The sequence below is a fragment of the Hypomesus nipponensis genome, chromosome 4, assembly GCF_054491055.1.
Source record: "Hypomesus nipponensis isolate SF chromosome 4, ASM5449105v1, whole genome shotgun sequence".
NCBI classification, from domain to species: domain Eukaryota; kingdom Metazoa; phylum Chordata; class Actinopteri; order Osmeriformes; family Osmeridae; genus Hypomesus; species Hypomesus nipponensis.
This window is the reverse complement of record NC_140364.1, coordinates 9579932-9588021: the sequence shown is the minus strand read 5'-3', so window position 1 is coordinate 9588021 and position 8090 is coordinate 9579932.

Below are 8090 nucleotides of genomic sequence, written 5' to 3'. Positions count from 1 at the left end.
GAATTTTGATCTTTACAGGCAATTGAAAGACAGTTTGCTGTCTGTACATGACATTCTTCCGGTGGTTCTGAGGTGCTGGAGCTGAGCTAAGTTTCGTTTACGTAAACGAAAGGTACAGACTGCACAGCAGATGGAGGGCAGCCACTGAACCTCCCTCATTTGCACCTTTTCTCAAGTCCACCCTCAAAATCGCTGTAAGGAAAGTACCGCTGGATCACCTAGTGGCAAGACAGAATCCCTGTGTTAGAATTATGGATCCATGGCGGGAGAGAGAGAGAGAGAGAGAGAGAGAGAGAGAGAGAGAGAGAGAGAGAGAGAGAGAGAGAGAGAGAGAGAGAGAGAGAGAGAGAGAGAGAGAGAGAGCAAGAACGAGAAAGAGAAAGAGAAAGAGAAAGAGAAAGAGAAAGAGAGAGAGATTTGGCCTCTTGACAAGGCACTCTCCTCAATGTTCCCTGCAGTCCACTCAGACAGTGTGGTAAGACTGGCCTGCAGTCATTCATTTCATAACAGACAGTGATAGCGTCATTTTGTACTAATAGACAACTGTCTGGTTCTAGGAGCTGTTGCAAGCATCCACTGAACGATTACAGAGCCTACATTTTCTTTCTGTGGAGCCCTCATGCACACCAGAATTTCCAAGGAGGAGGAAAGTTACCATGAATTGACTCAGGGTGGATTGAAGTCTCAAGCATTTTTAAAGTGAACAGATCTAACCCATCAGAGAATGAGACAGATACACTTAATGTGTTTTAGAATCGCCTGAATAGAACCAGAACAGACTTCATCTCACTGGTTTGAATCAGGACTATCAAAGTGGGCCATTCAAATTACATCAACTTGTTGCGAGACATCACCCCCAACCTGCCCCTTGTACAAGCTGTCTTCTATGACTGCAGAATCACTGTTGCTATTTTATTATCAACAGTAACTACATGAACAGACACATGATAGACGTGCCAACACGTCTGCCACAAATGTACTCAACACAGATTCACTTGACGGATCCACAGTGATCCACCCGTGTCTTTCAACCCCCTTGGTGGATCAGATATGTCTGCACCACAGCGCAGAGCAGCCCACTGGAACACCAAGGATGAGTCACTGGGTGGTTTGCTCCATCAGAAGTACAATTGGATATGTTGTTACTGACACGTGTATATGCTAATCCTCACAGGAGAGAGACAAGCCCGGAAAAGTGCCTGTTTAAAAAGAAATCACTGAGAGATGAAAGGATTCTGATAGGGAGATAAGAGCTAATGTCCCAGCAGTGAGGGGGAGGAGGAGATAATTTGGGGAAGTAATTCTAAACTCCCACTCAGTCCAACTCTGCAGAGGATACGACTTTTGGCCATCGCTTGTTGGCTCAACATTAAATATCTAGAATTTAATAAATATATGATAATGAAACACAGTGCTTTATCTTTCACTAACAAGCAAAAAAAGAAACCTTTACAATGTGCTGTCTTTCTCACTGAAGCTGCTGGTGTGTAGCCATCGTCCCCTTGGCTCCTGTTACTCACTGCAGTGAAATGTAGCAGGTTTAAACCATTCCAAGTGTTCAAGCATGCATGATGATTGCTTCTGGTTACAGGTGCAAAATTAGATCTATCTGAAGCAGAGAAAAAGACAGTAATGGAGAGATAGAAAGAGAGAGAGTGAGTGAAAGAGAGCAAGAGAGAGAGAGAGAGAGAGAGAGAGAGAGAGAGAGAGAGAGAGAGAGAGAGAGAGACAGAGAGACAGAGAGACAGAGAGACAGAGAGACAGAGAGACAGAGAGACAGAGAGAAGGGGCATTACATTAACTGCCCAATTGACAAAAATAAAAAAGAACCTTAAAATATGGCTTGATCAATCTTGTGTATCACTCTTGGTCAGACATACTCTGACTCCATCGGAGTTTATAGCTCCGAAATTACTTTGAATGTTCCGATTTGGTAGAGAACCAGTAGAGAAAAAGAAAAACCCATTGCCTGCAACTCTACCCTGTCTTAGACAAAACATAGCGTAGCAGCCTTCCAGACACAGTACAGCAGGTACTGTTCTCAGTTATTATGACCTGTTTTCTCTCAAAACCTCTTACAGTAACAGACTAGTTCTAATGTGATGAGTTTGCTTTCATCAATATTTTTGTGTGCATTACTGTAGACTGTGGTATGGAATGTGCACCACACAATTTTGTATTTTTTGTTCAGTTGTATTTGATTATGAGTAAAACCATCATGTTGTTATCTGTGTTCCTAAAGGATCAGCATTGTGCCTTATTGAAAACTCCTCTGGACCATGGCCTGACCAAGTTGTTTGTGCAGGTCTCCTTAGCCAGGAGGCGTTCCAAAGAGCGGCTGCCTATCCATGGAAAAACACCTAGCACACACTGCTGAGCACACTGTGTCTACATGGAGAAGGAGGCGAAACACACAGAGACCAGAGCTGGAGGGAGAGAGAGAGAGAGAGAGAGAGAGAGAGAGAGAGAGATAGAGAGAGAGAGAGAGAGAGAGAGAGAGAGAGAGAGAGAGAGAGACAGAGAGAGAGACAGAGAGAGAGAGAGAGAGAGAGAGAGAGAGAGAGAGAGAGAGAGAGAGAGAGAGAGAGAGAGAGAGAGAGAGAGAGAGAGAGACAGAGAGAGAGAGAGAGAGAGAGAGAGAGAGAGAGAGAGAGAGAGAGAGAGAGAGAGAGAGAGAGAGAGAGACAGAGACAGAGACCAGAGACAGAGACAGAGACAGAGAGAGAGAGACAGAGAGAGAGACAGAGAGAGAGACAGAGAGAGAGACAGAGAGAGAGACAGAGAGAGAGACAGAGAGAGAGAGAGAGAGAGAGAGAGAGAGAGAGAGAGAGAGAGAGGGTAAACTGTGGTGCTGCACTAATGTTTTCTTTCAGCTCATTCATCTCTCAATGGGACTCCTACAAAAACAGGGCAGGAACGAGAGGGGCCTATAATCACAGTGTCCAGCTCTGGCTTCCCCTCCACACCCTGCAGCCTCCAGCCAACAGGGAGATTTACGCATGCCGTCCCCCTACCCAGACTGTCCAACACAACACCACCAGGAGAAGAGTGGGCCTCAGTCCATTAACTGATAGTACTAGTTGGATCAGGGCATTAGACGCTGCAGTTTAAGAAAACTGGACGAGCGAAGTGCCATACTTTTTCCAGGCTGCTTCATTAGGGAGTAGACCAAGCTGTTAGTCTTAGCCATTAGCACAAAAGTTGAAGGCATAACCTTAATTGGACCACACAAGTGAAACCGGCTTAGCCTCAACAGTCACTAAACTGTACATACTGTAAATTCTACAGTTTGATCATGCATTAGTTAGCGTTTGCATCTCTAAAGTTGTGATTGGTGCTAATGTTCAGATATGGTCCCATTGCCGGTCAACGAATGCTTGCTAAATACATGTAAGAGAAATCCACGTCTGGCTGTGTTGTCTTTGGGAGGACATTTCTATGTGTTGCTTACAGTATGTGTGCTTATGGGGGAGGGGGTCTGTCAGTGAAACAGCCTCAGGAGGACCCACTTTGTTAAGATAACAGAGTGGGCCTTCTGCATTGTCGTCCCTCGCGGGCAGCGCTGAAGACTGAAGCAGGGGGGCCGTGGGAGGGGGGGGGGCAGAGTGTTTGGGGGCCTATCTCCCATTTCTACACCCTTCTCCTCCCCTCTCTTCCTTTTGTTCGCTTGCCCCCATCACTCACCCCCATTCCCTATCCACCAGGTTAAAATGCATGACATTGAAGCAAACGTGAAAGTTAGAGCTAGAAGAGGGAAATGGGGAGGTGCTGAGAAAGAGAGGGAGAGAGAGAGAGAGAGAGAGAGAGAGAGAGAGAGAGAGAGAGAGAGAGAGAGAGAGAGAGAGAGAGAGAGAGAGAGAGAGAGAGAGAGAGAGAGAGAGAGAGAGAGAGAGAGAGAGAGAGAGAGAGAGAGCGTGGGGGAGAGAATATGCTGGATAGAGAGATGGAGGGATTGTTTGGTGGGAATGGGAGTGAAAGAATGAAAGAGAGAGAGGAGAGAGAGTATCTTAGAGCCCTTTTGAAGAGGGACACGCACAGTGCACAATCACAGCACACTTCAAAGAGCCTTCATTAAAACCTCGCCTGGAGACTAAAATAACCCTCCTCCCTCTCTCTGTCTCTCTCCCCGTCCACACTCAGCCATAGTGACATCAGGTAAAGAGGGAAATAAGGAGCGAAGGAAGCGGAAGAAAGAAGAGAGGGATGAGACAAGAGGGGCGAAGGACCAGCCATGCAACAAAAAGAGATCTTTGGAGCTGTTAACGTTGTCCTTGAGCTGTTTTCACGTGTGGTTGCTCAAGTTCACAGAGGGATCCTCTCCCTCTTTGTCTCAGCTCCTCGGCCAGCTCAGAGAGACGTGAGAAAGTCTGCGCAAGTCTGAGTAGAGAAGCCGAATGGATTCGGAGCAAATGGTTCCTGATGGTGTACTGTACTACTGCGATGTGCCGTTTATCATCAATCATGCATTTCACTGAAATATTTTGGGGAATACAGTTTGCTGCGTAAATATATGTATTATTATTTTGCTTTGTTTACTTTGTGCATTTGAATTATGAGGAATATGTTCAGAAGTCTAATTCTATGGTTGATCTAAGCACAAGGACGGAACGTTGTCATGGAAATATCAATCTAATTCTAGACAATCAAGCAGTCGCGTAGCCCTCGCTGTCACAAATACAATGTTGAAAACAGCTTAGTAATACTCTCCAGACTGTTGGTCGTTAGAGAGACTAAATATAGTCTCCACCCACGAGAGCAGGACATTGTTTCTGCACACTTCAAAATAACACCAACTGCCTCCTCAGCCTGATTGGTCGCTTGGTGGCTGTAGCCACCTGTCAGCACATGAGAGCAGATTTAGAAGACAAATCTCACCAGGTAGATGTGTGTCACAAGATGAGCAGACAAACTAACATGGTGGCCATTTTGTCACAGAACTGGCTAATAGTACAGATAAAGAGAGAGTGAGGGAGAGACAGATAGAGAGATAGTATAAGGTATGACAACTTTATCCTTCACTTAAATGTACACTCAAATACACATGCACCAGAAGATAAATAATATCCTGTCCTTTCATTTTCTCTGAAAATTGTTGAGGTGGAGACAGATGCTATTGAAAGGATGCTTGGTACTACTGTTTATGATAAAGAGGACACTGTTTATGATGTATCTGTACTGTAGGTAGATACTACAGTAGGAGATATACCAAGAGATCATGCCTGTCTTCAGACAGCAACAGCAGCATGTTTGTTATAAATAAGTCCTATTCTCAGATCAGAGAAACTGAGCTGCAATATGCTGAGCATATTGCACCAATGCCTCCTGTGACACAAAATAGATTCTCATTCTTTCTTCTCTCTATCCCATTTATCTGCTATCCCTCTAGCTTGCTCGCTCTCTCTCTCTCTCTCTCTCTCTCTCTCTCTCTCTCTCTCTCTCTCTCTCTCTCTCTCTCTCTCTCTCTCTCTCTCTCTCTCTCTCTCTCTCTCTCTCTCTCTCTCTCTCTCTCTCTCTCTCTCTCTCTCTCTCTCACAGCATGCCTTGCCTTCTGCTTCCTTCTATCTGCCATATCTATGGATTTCATGTCCAGGCCTATCTTCTTCATCCATCTGTACTCCAGGGGCCCTAGTAAGGATCTACATCTGCACCAGTGAAAGTGTTATGTTCAGAAGTGTGACGAGCTGTAAAACGACATACTCCCACAGGTCTTTGTCTCTCTCCCTCTTTCTTCTTTCACTGTCTCTTTCTTTCTCCAACTCTTTTTCTTCTCCCATCCCCCCCCCCCCCCGCTCCCCAATCACACTCTCTCCGGAGTTTTTGAGATAATTAGAATATAATGATTATAAACGTTCCCATCAGAACGGGTTTTCATTCTACCAAACACTCTCCAATGAGCGGTTGCTATTAAAACAGAGCCGCACTATCGTGTTAGCGCATAATTGCGTGGCTGGGAAGGAGGGATGCGGATTCCCAAACGCCATCTGGGGAAACTTCGGTGACATGTCTTCTCTTGTTATCAGACCCTGCTTAATAAGAACCTGATTGATTGAGTGGTAAATTGAGAAGCTTGTCACTTTGCAAAATTGAGTTTGTTGTGTGTAGAGGGAGCGATACAGTATTAGTATTTCATGATGAATAGGAGTGTCATTGGACAGCGAGGGACATTCTTTTTGAATGCAGTTGTACGCAAGTCAGCGGGGGCGGAGTTTAGAAATATTGGTGTTTGGAGAACAGTTACTGTAACTGATCAAATTGCGGCATCCAGAAAGCCAAGGGAACTTAACACTGCCTGCATGGGCCCTGGGAGGACCTGTGTGACAAGTCAAGTCACTCATTGGAAAGTTAGACTCAGAAGGATGAATTTCTGTGCTCCACCTGTGCTGTGACAGGATTGTGACGCAATGTGACTGACGACCCCACTCTGTGGAGTAGCTGGGGATGGAATGCTTGTCTCTCTGGGTTCATTTGGTTTTAAACAGACAGGGTGGGATCAATAGAGTGAGTTTTGTACATTTATTTCACTATGACCATTTTCCCATCCACCTTGTTTTGTTCCAGAGATCCCTCTCATTTTTCCAACACGACCAAGCTAGAGGAGAAGGAGGGGGAGAATTCAGCCCTCTCCCTCTTTCTCTCCCCCAAGGGGTCCAATTAGCCTGGCATTGGGCATTTTTGGCTGGTGGGAGAAGCGGGGAGGGTGGGGGCAGTGAAGCAACTCCCCCCCTCCCCCTCCCCTCCCCCTCTGCTTCTGACTTGGCCTGTCTCAACTCTAATCCAATAAAGTGTCTTTTCAACACATGAGAAGCACATTTGAATCAGAGTGTCCCACTGTGGGGTTTCTCCCCTTCTTCGTAGAGGAGAGTTAATACCCTTAATGTTTCCCATGCTTTTCTGTAGAGTCATCCTCGCAGACCAAGTTTTCAAACACACACATCCGATCGGAACTGTTTGTCAATCATATTCACCCTTGTAATAAAGCCTAGCATGCATCTGTTACCACACACACACACACACACACACACACACACACACACACACACAGAGGTGCTACGTGTCTGCGCCGCCCCTGGCTTAGCCTCCAAGCATGAGTCCTTATGAGGGCTGACAGCCTGCTTACTTTGGACATCATTTCCTCAGCGTTTCTGCATGGTTTGGCGCTGAGTAACAGTTGATGGCTGGCCTCTTTATTGAGTTAGTCCTATCTTAAAGTAATGTCCAATGAGAGATAGAGCGAAGGAGACCCTGTTCTTTAATAACATCCGTCCCTTTTCCCTTTCTATCCTTCTCTTCTTCCCTCTATCCCTCTTGTCTCCTCATGCAGCCATTGAGAGGGTGATAAATGTGCAACACATTGACTGACCCTCAACCTCACATCAAAACATAAACACGGCAGCCATTCTGGGGTTTATAATTCCTGGTCGCACGGTAACACATAGGCACACAAACACACTGGGGTAACTGTGGGTCATGTAGGGAAGAGATACACCCCCTTAGCCTGGTTTGCAGCCTTGTAGTCTTGTGGGGAAGAGCTGTTCTCATTGGATTTCTGCTACCCTCCCCGACTTAAAGACCTCTGTGACTGGTATGGATTGCTGCTGGGAAAATATCACATTCTGGCCCACAGTGACCTTGTTCTATAGACAGAGCCATTTCTCTTGCAGAAGAACAACCACTTTGATAGCTTTATCACGACCACCTGAGCTGAAGGAGAAAATGATACATACACAAGCACCTACTCTATATGTGGAAGCACACACACACACACACACACACTCTCACATCCATGGACGCACACGCACACACAACACACAACACACAACAACAATACTCAAAGGGAAGCTTTCATTCTGCTTGTGTGTGAGTCTCCATAGGTGGTAGAAAGTTCAAGCATGAAAACCCCAATTCCTCCGTCTGACCATGATCACGATCATGTTCCTTATCTCTCCATCCCATAATGGTCCACGATGTCTCTACCTATCCCACATTCTGTTCCTGATGCAGACCAGGCTGCACATTTTGAATTTCGCGGAACCTCAATCCATACAGATAGGCACCCAGTCCGATTAGGCACTCAACTGATAAGCTTTCTC